This window comes from Papaver somniferum, chromosome 8 (genome assembly GCF_003573695.1).
Source record: "Papaver somniferum cultivar HN1 chromosome 8, ASM357369v1, whole genome shotgun sequence".
Classification (NCBI taxonomy): domain Eukaryota; kingdom Viridiplantae; phylum Streptophyta; class Magnoliopsida; order Ranunculales; family Papaveraceae; genus Papaver; species Papaver somniferum.
In genome coordinates, this window is record NC_039365.1 from 16150174 (window position 1) to 16166930 (window position 16757).

General features: G+C 38.8%; 1 pseudogene; it reads left to right on the forward strand.

Moving 5' to 3' along the window:
* Positions 1-960: 960 nt before the first annotated feature.
* On the forward strand, positions 961-2465 carry LOC113301468 (annotated as a pseudogene).
* Positions 2466-16757: the final 14292 nt, after the last annotated feature.

The window sequence follows — 16757 nt, forward strand, 5'->3', positions numbered from 1 at the left end:
AAGTTATGCTGCATACAGCCTTAACCACGTTAATGTCTTTCATTCCGTTCCGTTAGTGATGCTGCTGATGCTAATTTTTGTTTGAAGTGTTTGAGAACTAAAATGGCGTTGCATATGTTCACTGCTACAATACAATATCAAGTTCAAATATAGTGAATACTGTGACGATTTTCAATCCATTGCTATGAGGCTGTGTATTATGTGGCATGATGCGGAGCACAAGCACTTTTGAAGAAGATGAGACAGGAAGTGCTATTACAATGCTTTATAAACCATTTTTTGTTACTTGAGAAGTATATATATATTCAGGTTTTCCAGCAAAAATTTGCAACTTGATGTATACATGTACGTAAAAATCTAAAATTGTTGCTTGATATGTGTAAAATACTTGTCTGGATTACTGGTAACAACATGAGGGATTTCAGGATGGGGCAACAATTTTTCCTTCGCTTCCGGGCAGCGAAATCTCAAGGCCGGGCCTGGTGTCCCCTAAAGATAGATTCTTGCACCTCTTTCTTTTCTTTTTTTCTGTAGCATCGCCGTTGTTATCTTAATAAAACCGAATAATCTTTACCTGATCAAGAATTAATGACAGTATTATATATGAAAGTTGAAAAAACAAAGTAAAAGAATAAATAAATATTTCCCATTAGAAAACTGTGAAACTGAAGAACACTTTAAAGAGACGGTAAAGAAACTTCCTGCATGCATGTGTAAATAAAACGATTAAAAAACGTTTATGTGGTGAACATTTCAATTAATTATTTTTTTTATTAAGATTCCGGCTGCTGATGGGGTTCGTTCCTTGCCAATTAAGCATGAATTAATTAGCAGGAAAGAGCACAAAAAAAGATGCATGTTTTTGTTTCTAGTTACAACGATGAGAGCTATGACATCTCTATTTAAGCATGATCACAACCATATGAGTTTTGGATATACACACACAGAGTATAAGTTTTCATATCACACTATCAGGCTCTCCCACTTCTCCGAATTTCATTTCTTGTTGCTCAGAAAATTAAGAAAGATGTCGAAGAGTATGGGGGACATTTTGATGGGATTTGGAACACTCATGGGAAGTATCGTGTTTGTTTATACGATGATTCAACAATTTGTTCCAGAGTATGTCACTCGTTATCTATCAGTATGCATATGCCGAATTACGGCGTTTGCATATCCTTACATAGAGATAAGCTTCGATGAATTCACTGGTGGTGGTGATTGGTTGAAAGTAAGCAAAGCTTACACCGCAATTGAAGCTTATCTGGGTCCTAAAAGTTCTAAGCTTGCAAAGCGACTGAAGGCTCGGATAGTGAAGGGCAACAAGGATCTCGCCTTCAGCATGGATGACGATGAAGAGATAGTTGATGACTTTGCAGGAGTGAAAATCTGGTGGTCCTTGGACAAGACTGTCTTAGAAACCAAGTCTTTTTCTCGTTATTCTTAGGCTACTGAGGAGAGACGACATTTGACGCTCAAATTTCATCGGCGGCACCGCGAGACGATCACCGGGTCATATCTAAATCATGTCATCAAGGAGGGAAAGGAAAACATGATTGAGAACAGGCACATACGGCTCCACTCTAATAATGCAAACCATGAGTACGGATACAAGTTGTGGAGTCAAGTAGCGTTTGAGCACCCAGTGACGTTCGATCACCTCTCGCAATGGATCCAGCAAAAAAGCAAGAAATTATCGATGATCTAGTAACGTTTAGTATGGGGAGAGACTACTATCTGAAGATAGGTAAACCATGGAAGCGTGGGTATCTCTTATATGGTCCCCCGGGTACTGGTAAGTCTAGTATGATTGCTGCCATGGCTAAGCTTTTGAATTATGACATTTATGATCTTGAACTAACGGCAGTGAGCGGAAATAGCGAGCTTAAACAGCTTTTACATAATACATCAAATAAGTCTATTACTGTAATAGAGGATGTCGATTGTTCACTCGATCTTACCAACAAACGGGAGAAGAAAAAGGAAGAAGATAAAGATAAAGATAAAGAAGATGAAGAAAGTAACGGGGACAGCAAGGTTACGCTGTCTGGGCTTCTTAGTGTCATAGACGGGTTATGGTCAGCTTGCAGCAAAGAACGAATCTTTGTGTTCACCACTAACTACGTCGAGGAATTAGACCCAGCTCTAATTCGTAGAGGCCGGATGGACAAACACATTGAAATGTCGTACTGCTGTTTCGAAGGATTTAAAGTGTTTGCGAAGATATATTTAGACCTGGAGTCTCATGAACTGTTTGACACCATAAGACATTTGATCCATGAGGTAAAAGTTTCTCCTGCTGATGTTGCTGAGAATTTGATGCCTAAAACCATCGAAAGAGACTCTCAAGCTTGTTTGCAAAACTTGATAAAGGCTCTTGAGAAGATAAAGGAAGATGAATAGTTGAAGGCTGAGAAAGAAGAAGCATAAAACAAGGGAAATGATGGTATCGTTGATTTGATTTAACCAGTGTGTTGTGAATTTATTTGAACTTCAGATTTGTTGTTTTTTATTATATTCTGCTATGACGTGAAAATAATTGAAAAATAATTTTATAAAGATTTTATGGGATAGTATATATTCTGATGATCTACTCAATGTTTTGGAATCTCTCCATGCATATGGAAGCTTAACTCGTGAATGAGTGCTTGAAGAACCTTACCGTTTAATTAGGCATTACCAACCTAGCTAGCTACCATGGTCCTGTGTTCTTATCCGGCCAGTTCTGTGTGCGTCAGTGTGTTCAGTAATATGTGTCAATGTGTGTTTGTGAAGAGAATTTTGTGCTTTTTCATTGATCCTTCGGGTCTCTCTTCTTCGTTCACTTCTCCTTACCTTTATAAATAAAACACATTATGAAAACCCTTACCAATCATGAAGTGTTTGTATAATTATTTTTGGTGGATTATATTAGTACTGGGATGAGTAGGAGGAACGTAGGATCAAATATACATCTTTTGTCCCCAAGGCCAAGTTGTTAATAAAAATAGTAGGTGTCAGGAATCCTCTACCAACAAGTCAGGGAGCTTATAATGGAATAACAATAAATCGGAAGGAAAAAGAAAGAACTCATACAAGAAAAAAATGGCAAAAGCTCATCACCATCTATGTTTCTCAGCTCCTCTTCTCATCGGGTTTCTCTTGGTTTTGTTCGTCTCATACTTCGCGTAAGTTATACAAGCTGTTTGTTAATTTCCTTTGCGTTTGTGTCTTGCTGCTCAATTATAATGTTGTTTCTGTTGACAACTGGCACTACGGGAAAAATCATCATTGACGACATAAGATAAGAGTTGCAGTACCCATACGACAACTCCATTTCATGCATTGTGGAATGGGGGTATTATAGAAAGTCCAAGTTTTTCTACAATGGTTGACAAGTGTTGTAAAGGGTGATGTGATTCATGGTTCGACAATAGTTTGTCAATGTTGTGATTCTCTTTCGATTTTTTTTGATAACCTAACACAACTTTTGCTTGTATTGTAGAATAATCTTGGACAACATAAGTAGCATATCGTAGAAACATATGCAACAACAATTACCAGTATTATGAATAATATTTGCACAACACTTGTATGAATTGTCGAACTATCTTGGACAACACAAACTTATGTTGTAAAGTAACTGTTTCGTAGTCGAAAACTGGAAGACAACATCGATTAGTATTGTGAATACTACTATCATTACACTTCCTAGAGTTGTACAACTATACTGAACAACTCCTACTTATGTTGCAAGATTTGTTTTTACAATACCCTTAACTGTTGTAATATTTGAAGTAACAACTTCTGTTGTCTGTAAATGAATGTGTAACTACAACTTTTATTAGAAGTTGTGTGCATAAAACTATTTTGAAAAAAAAGATTATAGCTGAAACTGGATTGCCGAAAGTATTTCACATTCACATTAACCTGCCAGTGCAATACACTTACATTCATTCAAGTTAACCTACTAGTGTTAACCACATACATTCAAAAAAATGGCAGTGATACAAAAGTTAAGTTTTCTAAACACACTCCAAAAAGATTAGGAAGATGTCTATGGGAACACTAATCGATCCTTGGGCCATGTAATAAAACTTCCGACAGCATTACTAACATACTTGAACTCTGAAGTTGGCATGTAGACTTAAGCATCATCCACATGAGCAGTAATCACACACTGTATGCCACATCATAATGAATCTGGAAACCGCATCCCATTCAAGTTACTATCATTTGTGGGGGAACTGCCATTTCTATTTCGGTAGGAGCCATCATTGAAGGCCTGATGAAGTCTTCTTCAACCTTAGGTTGTGATGAGTGTCAAATATTGTATATATTTATCCCTTTTTGTTGGCATTTAACTCATCCTTTGTGCATTAATTCTACATTTTATCCCATATTCTGTATTTTCATTGTTTTCAAGAATAAATATTTTTCTTACTTAATTTTATATTTTTAGGTAATAAATAAAGTTTGGATGAATTGCGGAGCGGAATAGAGCAGAAAAGTAGTGAAAAGCCGGGAGGAGTTACGCAAGGAAGCCGCGAAGAACGTTGTGCACAAAACCAAGAGGCTAGGAATGGTCTTGAAGAAGAAGAATTGTCCTTAAAGAAGATATGGGCTTGGCATACCCAAGGCCCAAAACCCTTACTCAAACACATTTCCACTATCCAAGCCCGTCTCGGATTTCAGCCGTCAGATCGAAGCATTTCAGCATCCTACGGTCGCTCCATCATCGCACATCAAACTCCGAAGCCCCCGCTTTACATCGCAACGCCCATCTCCATCTTGGGTCGTCCGTTTTGCTACATCCCTTCATCCGACGGTCGCTCCACGCTTACCTCCGTATCACCGTTGGATACACCTACCATCTTCCCATCCATCGCTCCTTGTCGCAGATCATCAAACCTCTCTGCACCCGCCTAACACTCAAGTATCGAACACCCTATACCCCTATCCAAACGCCCCCTAACCCTAACTCTATCGACTTCTTCTTTCTTCTCCATCTCTTCTTCCTTCCCCCGTCTGCAGAACCCGTACCACCACCATGTCCGCCATCATCACCACCAACTCCACTTCCACAACCACCACTTCCACCAACTGCCAACAAACACCATCATCATCACTCCCAAATCCCTCTAACGTGCCCATCATTTCCTATTCACTGATTTCCCCTAGTCTAGGGTTTTGAAAATTAGGGAAAAAGAATTGATGGACATGGCAGAGAAATTAGGTGAAGCTAGAGACAAACTGACACATGGGAATGGAGTAGGAGAACAAGAGAAAGGATGGGTCAGTGTGGATTGAAGAGAAATCGCATCAAAGAAGGTAAAATCCGAAACCCTAATTTCTCTGCCAAATTAGGTATTTGGGAAATTGTCCCCAATTTTCAATTGAAAAAAGCATGGAGAAGAACAGAGATGATAGGGGTATGGTTGAATTAAGTGAATTAGGTGAGAAACCCTAATTATGTACTGTTTGATTTTGGGGATTTTGGGGGAAGAACCCTAATTTTGTAGTTTTGGGAAATTGGGTCTGTGGGTATAAATAGGAAGTGTGGGTGTGTATGAGAGGGGATCTCCGGACTAGCCAGTAGACATTTTGAAGAAATTTTCATTACAATTTCAAATTCAGTCCCTTTATCACAGTTGATTTTTGAATGTTGTGTGTTGTGTTTGAATTATCTTGTATGATGAATGCTTGTGTATGTAATATGTTGAGCATGAGCTAAGTAGCATTAAGCTAAGGCTCAGTTGAAGCCTTATGCACTGTCAAATGACAAGTTGCTAGGATAGTTAACTCCATGCCCTGTTTTGCTTGAGCAATTGGAAGAAACTAATGCTCATAGTGCCTGTGATTGACTGTTCTGTCAAAAGACAGTCAATACTAGGGGCAAACTAATGAGCAAGTTAGTTCTCTTCCATTTCTAGATGTATGCATAGGATATTCAACTCAACCTAGAAATATGTTGTTTGATTAGGACACAAGGTGGATTCTAAGCCTTGGCTTAACCACAAATCCTTTACAATCACTTATAATTTCAGTTCTATTTTGTTCCCTGCTAAATTTACTTTCCTTCACTGTTTTTCTTGCATTTTGAAGCTGTTGTGCACTGAAATCAGTGCACAAACTCCCCCTGCCCTTGGCTTACAGCCTTGGTTCCCTGATATTTTTATTTTATATCCTCTTCCATTTAATCTTTGCTGTTTTGCCATCTTGTGTTAACTGCTTTGCTTTGTTAACTGTTTTGGTTCTTTGCATCTGCCATATTACATTGCCTTGCTCACTGCCATAGTGCTTTGCACCCATTGATAGCTTAGGATAATTTCTTGTATGCTCCCACTCCCTGTGGACTGATCCCATTCTTACTTTCTATACTAAAACTTGACCTTGTATACTTGCAAGTCTTTTGTGTGTCGTTCCCAAGCACACCAAGTTTTTGGCGCCGCTGCCGGGGAGTGGTGCTTGCTGCTGCTGATTTCCTTTGCTGTCCTGACCTGCAATCATTGCAGCAAATCATTGCATACTTGCACCAGATCATTGCAGCATAACCTCTGCAATCATTGCACTGAGTTGTCTGAGCTTCTTCACTATCATTGCAGGTGCCACTGAGTTGCTGCAGAGGTGTGTTGCTGGCCACCTGAGCTGGGCTTCGCCAAACTTTGCAACTGGGCTTAGTCACCTGCTGCTGCTGGGCTCTGCCTTTTTCTGTTGCTGGGCTCGTGATCTTCTGCTCCTGGGCTTCGCAGCTGATCCTCATGGGCTCGTGTTGTTGAACCAACTCCAACTGTTGCTGGGCTTGGGCGTGAGCTACTTAGGACGATCCTAAAGCCCAACTGGGTTGTGCAACTAAAAGGGGACCAAAAGCCTATTTTTGGGCTTCCCTCCAAAAATCAAGTAAGCCTAACCCATGAGTTAACCCACTTGGGCCTCATTTAAATTCAAATTCGGGCTTGTAATAATTAATTTAATTATTTATTTGGGATTGTAATAATTTTTATTTTCCTTTATTTTCTTTTTCTTTTTTTTTATTTGGGATTGTAATTATTTCTTTTGTCTTTATTTTTCTTTTTCTTTTATGGGCTTGTCTTAATTATTATTATTGTTTTTATTTTCTTTAATGGGTTGTGCTAATTTATGCTAGGTTTAGTTCAAAAAAAAAAAAAAAAAATTTCCAAAGCCCAATTTTAAACCAAAACCAAAACCCACTCAAAACCAAATCATCAAAACCCATTTTAAACCAAAATATTGGGCCTTTTGTGGTCCAAAATTGTTTCCGATTGCTTTGACTAAAATGTTAGTTAAGGTACCTGCTAGGACATGATTGTGACCTACAGAGACCAAACAAACAGACTTGTTAGAATTAACCCAGACGAACCTATCGAAATTCTAAGTTCTGAGGGAGACAGTCCAGATCAACCAGAAACAATGGGAGAACCCCGTACACTCAAGGATTATATGTACCCAACGAGAACCAATCAACCTTCTTGTATTGTGCTACCCGAGGTTAATGGCCATTATGAGCTGAAATCGAGCACAATACAAATGCTTCCTATTTTTAGAGGTGTTGAGAATGAAAACCCTTATCACCATGTGAGAGAATTCGAGGAGATTTGTGGAACTCTGCGTTTCACTCAAATGCCCGATGAAATCCTAAAGTTAAGGCTCTTTCCTTTCTCCCTGAAAGATAAGGCAAAGGCCTGGCTGTATGCTTTACAGCCTCAATCCATCATGACATGGGATGACCTCATAAAGGAGTTTTTCAAAAAGTTTTTCCCAAATCACAAGACTGCGACAATTCGTCAAAGTCTAAATAGCTTTAGCTAGATACCTGGAGAGATTCAACGAATTATTGCTCCAATGTCCCCATCATGGTTTTGAAAAATGGAGACTTGTGCAAATTTTGTATGAAGGTCTAGATGTGTCCACCCGAACAATTGTTGAGTCGATGTGCAATGGTCTATTCGTAGACAAAACTGCTGATGCGTCTTGGGACTTCTTGATTGAAGTAGCTGAAAAGACGCAACAGTGGGAATCCATCCGTGAACCCAGAAAGACTACATCAGAAGCTAAGGCTTTTAGGATTGAAGCAAATTTCGAGGGAAAAGCAAACATGGCATCAATAGTTAGGAGATTAGAAGAGTTAGAACTACATAAAAATTCAAAACCTTCCACCACTACTCTCCGAGAACATGTCGCTTCGTCTGTATGTGCCGCTTGTAACGATCCCAACCATCAATTCCAAAATTGTCCCGATTTTCTTGCAGTCCAGGAATCTAGGCTTGAACAGGCACATGCCATGTTTCAAAAACAAGAGCATAACCCCTATTCACATACCTACAATCTAGGATGGAGAAACCACCCTAACTTTTCATGGTCCAAAGGACCCACTCAGGGAGGACCATCTCAACCCAATCAGAGCTATCAAAACAATCAGGGATCTCAGAACAATCAAGGTTATCAACACCCGAGAAACCCTCAACAACAATCAAACCCTCAACAATCATATCCTCAACACAATACCGAAAAGAGACTATCCAACATCGAGGAGATTTTCCAGAGTCTGGTGCAAAGTCAGAAAAGTCTTGATCAAAAGATGGGTCAAATCTGTGATTCCATAAGTGAGAGAGAAAAGGGTAAACTTCCGAGCCAACCCCAACAAAATCCAAAGAGTATATTTCAAACAGGCTCATCACCCTGCAAGGAAACCTCTCCCGATCAAGTACATGCCATTACCACCCTCCGAAGTGGTAAAGTCATCGAGAACAAAGTGGGCGAACCTAATGAATCTGATACAAATTCCACGCTGTCTCCACAACCCCAGAAAACCAAAGAATCTGAGCAAGTTGGAAAGCCTGACAATTCTACCGCTATGAATGTCCCTTTGCCAACTCATTCTCCTATTGCCCCATTTCCTCAGAGATTAATCTATCAACAGAAAAGTACCCATTACAATGAGATGTTAGATCTGTTCAAGAGAGTCAACATCAACATTCCTTTTCTTGAAGCAATCAAGCGAATCCCTGCTTATGCCAAATTCCTCAAAGACTTGTGTACTCAAAAGCGCAAGCTCAATGTGCACAAACGTGCTTTCTTAGCTGAGCAGGTGAGTTCCATCATTCTGAACAAAACTCCACCCAAGTTTAGGGATCCAGGATGTCCAACAATTTCTTGCACTATAGGAGAACACACTGTCAATAAAGCGTTATTAGACCTGGGTGCAAGTGTTAACCTTCTGCCATATTCTGTTTATGAGCAGTTAGGTCTTGGGGAGTTGAAGCCAACATCTATCACTCTACAACTGGCAGACCGATCTGTCAAGATTCCTCGTGGATTGGTCGAAGACGTTTTGATCAAGGTTGACAAATTCTATTTTCCCGTAGACTTCATTGTCTTAGACACTCAACCTGTACAAAACCCAGACTGTCACATTCCAGTCATCTTAGGACGTCCTTTCTTAGCTACGTCCAATGCGATTATTGATTAGAGATTTTCTGTGGGGTTGTAGTAATAAAGGTTCAAACTCTCGGACTTGTGAAGGTAATGGATTTTTAGATTTATAAAAAATTATATACACAAAAATATTAACAATGGTGCAAGAGGTACTGGGGTTTAGGATTCCACCGAATTCATTTCTTAAGGTTCAAATAATGATTCTTTTAACAATTATAGCTCAGTAAATATATAAAATATATTGACTCTTATATTTGCCAAGATAAATTCTCCAAATATTAGATGTAAATGTTATGCATGAGGCATCAAATCATCTAAGCTAAGCATGCCGCATCAAATCAAATGACAACTAATTTTTTCAAATCATAATTTCAATTAAAATTAGTGCAAAAGTCATGAGAAGAATTAAATATAATTACCCAAGTGTGAAATAAGGCTTCCTCCATCACCCCAGTGTTGGGGTTTAGCTCATCATGGTGTAATTCATCTCAAAATATATTATTATTTCTCCAAAGTTGATTACAAATGAGTAAACAATGCAACAGAGAAATCGCAACAGCAGTTCCTGATGCGAAGACGATGTTGGACTGATACAGAGAAACAAATGGTGACGGAAAATAAAGTTCTGTGGCTGAATATGCTGTTGCAAATCGGTTGAAGAAATTGTTGCGAAGATGAAGAAACTGTTGCGCTTCGGATGAAGAAACCGTGGCCGATTCCTTGTTCTTCAGACAGCAGCAGCAGCAGTTTCTCTGTCAATTTTTCTCTCAATTCCTGTGGAGTCTACACTCCTCCTATAGACCCCAAACTCTCGACAGCCTCTCTAGTACTCCCAGGGAACATATTTATACACCTACAGCTCGTTGAATCTCCCTCAATTACTCCATATAATTCTCTTTAACTCGGCAGTAAAGAAAAATATTCTTGGGAATATTTTCTTTCCATTCTTGCTCTGGTACGCATAGATTTCCATCCTGGTCACTCTAGAAGTGTTTAAACACGACCCACAACGTTGCTAGAGCCCTCATGCATGAGAAGAACACGCTCAAATCTTCTCCAATCCCGTGTCCAACCCGTGTTTCCCTGTTTTTCTTCCGTGAATTGTCCAGCTAATTATGGCCAAATTTGATCGAACCAAAAGCCCAAAACGTGTTCCTAAACCTATATCACATCTTCCTACCAAGTTTGAGCCATTGAATCGCACCACAACACCTTCATTTTGTCGATTGAAATTCTGCCAGTTGATGAACCAATTTTCCCGCCAAAAAGTTTATTTGAATTTGAGAAGAAGGTGCCCCTTATCCAGAGTGCTGGGGTGCGAATAGTAATTTGGGTGGAAATAGTAATTTTGGGGTGGAAATGATAATTTTTCTGGGATCCTCCGGTACATTTCTGGGACGTTTCCGGTGCATTTCTGGGTTGCCTTAGGTACATTTCTCCGGGGTGTAAATCATCACTTTTTGAGCAACTCTTTCCACAGAAGGGTATTTTCTCCAAAAACACCTAAACAAACATAAAAACACCGTAATAAGAACAAATGGATACTAACAAAATACACAAAAGAGATGAAAATAGACACATAAATGTGTCTATCAAATACCCCCAAACTTATTATTTGCTAGTCCCGAGCAAATCTAATCTAGAAAAGTGACCGAGTTAATCTCGGGTGGGTTTATCAGAGGTGTACCCACAAAAACCAATACTCCAGACCCTAGCTATCTACGAAAAATCTTGGAAAGCACTAAAAAAACTCCTTGGTTGGCATACTTATTAATTACAGGAGGAAGTACCCTGACGCGAAATTCCAATTGCTGTATACGAGTTTGCACTCAAGCATACTAAAATTCATATAAGTGACAGAGCTCTACTAAGATAGTTTCACGATGGACATCATACTCGGAGTCAGACTAATCACATGGAAAGATTAAGAAGATGGAAAAAGAAAAATGTAGATGGTTGAAAAGCGAACGGTGTTTCCCATATCTGTCTGAAGGCCTCTGCCAAGGTGAACCTAACCTAAATGACTGAGATACCGGTCTGACTAATATTAACACACTGGCATATACAAGGGAACCAGTGGTCAATAATCCTAACTCTAGGTCAACACAACTGGCATATACAAGGGTACCAGTGGTCGACTTTATTGAATTTTATTCCGTTTGGTCAAATGGTCTGGTCTAAAACTTCTTCTTCTTTTTTTCATTTTTTTTTTTCATAACTTTTTTTTTTCTCTTTTTTTTTTTCATTCATTTTTTTTTTCAATACTCAGTCACTCTATTTTACCCTAGCAGTGGTAACAACTTGAATCTTGTGCCCCACCAAATCACTTGAAATAAAAGAAAACTAAAAATAGAAAGTGAAAAGGACTCGACGAGATATGGCGAAACTATCATGTTAATTCTAACACCTGAGCTCTGTGCTTTTATGAATAGACTCTATAGATGTTTCCATCTAGTCAGATTGGTTCCTCAGCTCCTAAAACAAAAATGTTTCCATCCACTTAGATTGGTTAGTGCTATCCTTAATAGGCGTAAATTTCTAGGCTCTGGAGTTTATTTATTGCAACTAAAAAGTTTCTCCCATACCCCCAAACTTAAATCTAACATTGTCCTCAATGTTCTAAAGATGAAACTAAAAGCATGAACAAGGAGAAATTGTTACCACTTGAAGCAAAAGAGATAAGGAAGGATATTACCATGTCGCAAGAATATTGGGTTACCTCCCAAGAAGTGCTAAGTTTAAAGTCTTCAGCCAGACGTAGGAAAGGTTTAGTCAACTCGAACCGTATAAAAGTAGCCGGAATAACTGTGGGTCTTTAAAACCAAAAAGAGCTGACAAAAGGAAACTGCAGTGAACCAACGAAATGAACAACACTAGCATGCCCTTACCTAGTTTCCTGATAACTATCGCTAATTGTGGTTCAGGTTCAGGCTCTATGAAAATAGAATATTTTCATTGGCTGCGTTTCTTCATAGGTTGGATCCAAATTATTAGGTCCTAGAGTCTGGAAAAACTCAAATAAGAACTTGGAATCACAAAGTAATAACCTAAATAATTGTGGATCCTCTAAGTCAATCAGATATGACTTACAAAATTGACCACAGTGAGAATAGTGGTCATTCTTAAGCAAATGTATCGATTCTAATTTCCTAAGGCATTCAGGTTTAGTCTCACAACTTAATATTCGACACATTTGGAATATAAACGTTCCCACAGTTGGAAGAAAACTATTTGGTGGGAAAACAAAATCAATCTTGGTATTATTGCCTGGGTTAACCACATCAACCAGAGGATGGGTTTCTAACATTTGAGACTCTTGTTGGATATCATTAGGTTCTGGAAAACGATTATGAAGATAATCTTGTAAGATGGTTGAGGCATTGATGTCAAGTCCCAAGTGAGGGACCTTACTAAGAGTTAAAGCACATGGAGAATGATACTCACCCCCAAACTTAGAGTTTTCGGCGTCTCTAGATAGACTGGTCATAACCTCCCTAATTTCTAGGTCGGCAATTGATTTTTCTAAGTCAGGTTCATCCTCGCTAATCTCTACGAGTTCATCTAAGACTAGTTTCTAAATCGTTTGACTCGATCTCAAGATAAACTGGTTCCTCTAAACCATCATCGGTTTCGTAAACAGGACATACTACATCGTCTGAAACGGGGTATCTCTAGTCAAATCCTCGTCCTTTTGAATAGGTGAATAATTTTTAAAATTATTAGGATCTGAACCAGAAATAATATACATTATAAGGCTCAACTGGGGTAACAAATTCCTGATCACTATTCCCACATATTTCAGATTCTTCATCATCACTATCCTCATCATCATGATACAATTTTTGAAATTCAAGAATTCTCAATCTTTGTTCCAAACTACATGGTCTATGTTTATAATATTTCTCATAGATCGTTAGAGGTGATTCCTCAATAAAAGTTGGAGTATCCATATATCGCTGCCCACGCATATATTCACCAAGAGTCATTTCCGAAGACGTCTCTTGATAACGAGAATTTCTAGACATATATTCTCGCAACGTCATCGCAGGTGGCGTCTCCTCAAAAGGATTCATCACCGAAGAAATATAAACTACAGAGGGATTCTATACAATCACAAACAAGGCCGACTCGACTCCACCAAAGCAAACCTAAAGATTTCTAGCAAAAAAAAGCATGATGGCTCCACTTAGATTGTTTCTAGACCAGCTTCTATCTTTCGAAAGGGAATTCGTTGCAATTTGAGCAAACCCCTCTGGAATCAATCCGAGTCAAAGTAAGTTGAATTGAGGCGAGGGAAGCTCAGTGGAGCTTTGATACCCAAGGCCTCACCGCTATCACAAGGCGGCGCAGTCACGCATTCAACTCACAGAAACCATCATGAACTTTGGAGTGTGCTTAAAGAGCAACCAATATTTTTCGAACGAGTTTCCTATTAAGCTCGTTACCCTATCGGTCTCGTTCTATTCCAAATTTTAAGCTTGGGTTCGCGTTAGGTTTCGTTTTCCTAAGGCGGGCAAGAAGGGAGCGGTGATGAAATCCGAACCCTTATCTTGTTTGGCCAGGCCTTGCCCTTTACTAGGAATAAAACAGTCTTCGTCCTCAAACAATTATCACCTTAAGGCAACAGTAACCGCTTGCAGGAGATTCGCGGTTTCGATTGGACTTACCTCCCGTACCAGACGGGCGATGAACCGTTGTCGTCGACTCGGGCCACGACTCCTATGCCGTGTGCGAACCCGAGGGGCCGAGACGATATAGTAATCGTCGTCCTTCCCTGCACACAGTTTATATAATAATTTTTTTTTTTTAATAATAATCCCTTCCGTAGGGTTAAAAAAATAAAGTCCAATTGTTAAAGTCCAAATCCAAAATAAATAATAAAAAAAAATTACAGTTTTCCTCACACACTCTAAAAAAAAAATTAAAAATTAAATCCTAAAATTGTCCTTTTTTTTCTTCTTTTTCGCTTTAAGCTTTTTCCTCTCCAAGTCCTTAGTTTTCACTTTGAACCTGCAAATAAAGACAAAAAGAAACGTAAAAAGGAACAAACAATTCTAAAAAAAATAATAAACCTAAAAAAAAATTCTACCTAAGCACAAATCCGCCGGCGGCGCCAAATGATTGATTATTTTCGTGGTTGTAGTAATAAGGTTCAAACTCGGACTTGTGAAGGTAATGGATTTTTAGATTTATAAAAATTATATACACAAAAATATTAACAATGGTGCAAGAGGTACTGGGGTTTAGGATTCCACCGAATTCATTTCTTAAGGTTCAAATAATGATTCTTTTAACAATTATAGCTCAGTAAATATATAAAATATATTGACTCTTATATTTGCCAAGATAAATTCTCCAAATATTAGATGTAAATGTTATGCATGAGGCATCAAATCATCTAAGCTAAGCATGCCGCATCAAATCAAATGACAACTAATTTTTTCAAATCATAATTTCAATTAAAATTAGTGCAAAAGTCATGAGAAGAATTAAATATAATTACCCAAGTGTGAAATAAGGCTTCCTCCGTCACCCCAGTGTTGGGGTTTAGCTCATCATGGTGTAATTCATCTCAAAATATATTATTATTGCTCCAAAGTTGATTACAAATGAGTAAACAATGCAACAGAGAAATCGCAACAGCAGTTCCTGATGCGAAGACGATGTTGGACTGATACAGAGAAACAAATGGTGACGGAAAATAAAGTTCTGTGGCTGAATATGCTGTTACAAATCGGTTGAAGAAATTGTTGCGAAGATGAAGAAACTGTTGCGCTTCGGATGAAGAAACCGTGGCCGATTCCTTGTTCTTCAGACAGCAGCAGCAGCAGTTTCTCTGTCAATTTTTCTCTCAATTCCTGTGGAGTCTACACTCCTCCTATAGACCCCAAACTCTCGACAGCCTCTCTAGTACTCCCAGGGAACATATTTATACACCTACAGCTCGTTGAATCTCCCTCAATTACTCCATATAATTCTCTTTAACTCGGCAGTAAAGAAAAATATTCTTGGGAATATTTTCTTTCCATTCTTGCTCTGGTACGCATAGATTTCCATCCTGGTCACTCTAGAAGTGTTTAAACACGACCCACAACGTTGCTAGAGCCCTCATGCATGAGAAGAACACGCTCAAATCTTCTCCAATCCCGTGTCCAACCCGTGTTTCCCTGTTTTTCTTCCGTGAATTGTCCAGCTAATTATGGCCAAATTTGATCGAACCAAAAGCCCAAAACGTGTTCCTAAACCTATATCACATCTTCCTACCAAGTTTGAGCCATTGAATCGCACCACAACACCTTCATTTTGTCGATTGAAATTCTGCCAGTTGATGAACCAATTTTCCCGCCAAAAAGTTTATTTGAATTTGAGAAGAAGGTGCCCCTTATCCAGAGTGCTGGGGTGCGAATAGTAATTTGGGTGGAAATAGTAATTTTGGGGTGGAAATGATAATTTTTCTGGGATCCTCCGGTACATTTCTGGGACGTTTCCGGTGCATTTCTGGGGTGCCTTCGGTACATTTCTCCGGGGTGTAAATCATCACTTTTTGAGCAACTCTTTCCACAGAAGGGTATTTTCTCCAAAAACACCTAAACAAACATAAAAACACCGTAATAAGAACAAATGGATACTAACAAAATACACAAAAGAGATGAAAATAGACACATAAATGTGTCTATCAATTATTAATTGTCGTAACGGAATGTTGAAACTGTCTTTTGGCAACATGACGATAGAATTGAATGTGTTCGATATTAGTCAACAACCTGTGAATCTTGATGATGATGATGTGCATGAAGTTAATATGATTGAAGGATTAATACAAGATTCGTTGACTAACATTCTATCCGTCGATCCCTTTCAAGCATGTATGGAGAACTTTAACTCAGATTCCTATGATGATGCATACTGTAGTGACGTCCTATCTCTGCTCGAATTTGTACCTCAAATGGACGTCACTGAAAGGAAATATGAAGTGGAACCACCCTTACTCTCTGATTCCAAGCTCATTCCATCCATTGTTGAGCCACCCAAGCTTGAATTGAAAACATTGCCTAGTACGTTGAAGTACGCATTCCTAGGTTCTTATGATACTTTACCTGTCATTATTTCATCATGTTTAGACACGGAACAGGAAAGTAAGCTTTTAGAAGTACTTAAGGAACACAAGGAGGCATTAGGATGGACCATCTCAGACCTCAAAGGAATAAGTCCTACCATTTGCATGCACCACATTAATCTCGAAGAGAGTGCCAAACCATCTAGGGAAATGCAACGGAGACTTAATCCTAACATGAGAGATGTAGTCAAGGGAGAAATCCTGA